A 1,932-nucleotide genomic window follows, 5' to 3' on the forward strand; every position below is an offset into this window, starting at 1 on the left:
ATTTTCGAACATATTTAACTTATTTAATATATTTTTAATTTATATAATTATACATATACTCGATAAATTATTTTTGTAAAATTCTCAATGTGAATCTCAATTTAAGTCCATCCGTTTAATACATTAAGATAAATTTGAAAAATCTTTTTACTAATTTATTGATTTAATTAATGAGTTATTGGTTGAACTGATAAAATCAGTTCTATGTAAATAAAAAATAATAAAAATTTAAAATACATATCTCAAAAAATTAATGTATAATTTTATTATATAATTAATAATAAACATATAAAATAATATGGAATAACATAATTCAGTGATAAAGAGAATTAAAAAAGACTTAGGTTAAAATCACATCTTTATCAATTTTAAAATTTATTCTTGAACCGTTAAATTTAATTAATTTGTACCAATTTTTATCGATTCTTACTAATTTTTTACCTTAGACAATCTTAAAATTGGACTAAATTAATTGAAAATCCAATTCACTAATTTTTCGGTTGAACCAATAATTCAATCCAATTTTTACAATTATAAATATAAAAATACTTATAAAAAATTCTACTCAATATATCCTTATCAAATATATCTTGACACTCATTATTATTATGGTAAGTTAATAAGTTACAAATTTCTTTTCTAGATATGGACATATTTTGTAGTCAATTCTCTTTCTATATACATATGATAAGATTTTTATTTTTTTTTTGTTTTCTTACGATATGGTCAATCCTCATCCAAATTTTTATTAAATTGTCAGTTGACTTTTTAAAAATATATATATATTTTTTACGTTTTTAAATATTTCATAGAGTTGTTTATTATTCATTCATATTTTTTTTTTAGATTATTTTTTTCAGCAAAATAAAACTTTTAGATATTACTTATAATAGAAAATTTTCATATTTGTATACAATAATATTTTAGAAACTTAAAATGTATACATAATAATCCACCAATAAAAATTCAAAATTTTAAAAATTTAAACTAATAAAAAAATAATATAAATAATTATATTTCAAATAAAATTTATATTAATTTACAATTAATTAATTTTTATCATTTTTCCATTATATATTCTTGTCATTCTCCTATATAAAGTATTCTTATGATCTTTTGATAACTTATCATCTTCTATCATCAGAATATAGCTCTCTATAGAAATGGCTTCAAAGTATGCATTAGTAATTTTAGGACTCTTAGCCATGATTGTTCTGGTTCCATCAAAGATGACAGCTGCAAGAGACTTTGCTGTGAAAGGTAATCAATTTGCATTGGCATTATTTGCTTTTTCTTTACTCTTACAATCTTTGAATCATTGATAAAGCTTTCATCGAGGGTTCTTTTATCTCACTAATATCAATGTTAACTTATTATAAAAAACATTTTTTGTAATCGATAAAGATGTCATGTATTGGATATGATCAAAATCTCAATTAATCCACACTAAATTTATCGTATTGGATCTCATATTTGTATTTTTTATGTTTGAATTTGATCCGATCTATATATTTACAGTTCGGATTGGATATCGAATATATTCTGCAAAATAAAAAATATATTAAAAAATTATTTTTCTTAGGATATTTATGGATCGGATCTGATCCGCACATTCGCGATGTTTATCTGAATCCGATCAAAAAATTATCAATATCGATCCGATCAACAAAACTATCGGATCGGATCTGATATTTGCACACTAATAGGATATGATTGCGGATTTCATGTAGATATCCGCATATTCGATTTGCATACCCGCGGATCTATAAAAATAAATAAATAAGTAAATATTCTTTTTATATTTTATTTCAACTAATAATTATCATATATATTGTATTATTTTATTTTTATTATTTTAAAAAATATGTTTAATATATATATTATTTTAAGAGTAAACATGTTTTTTGGTGACTTAAGAGTAAAAATGTTTAA

Source organism: Arachis duranensis, chromosome 4, assembly GCF_000817695.3.
Source record: "Arachis duranensis cultivar V14167 chromosome 4, aradu.V14167.gnm2.J7QH, whole genome shotgun sequence".
NCBI lineage: Eukaryota > Viridiplantae > Streptophyta > Magnoliopsida > Fabales > Fabaceae > Arachis > Arachis duranensis.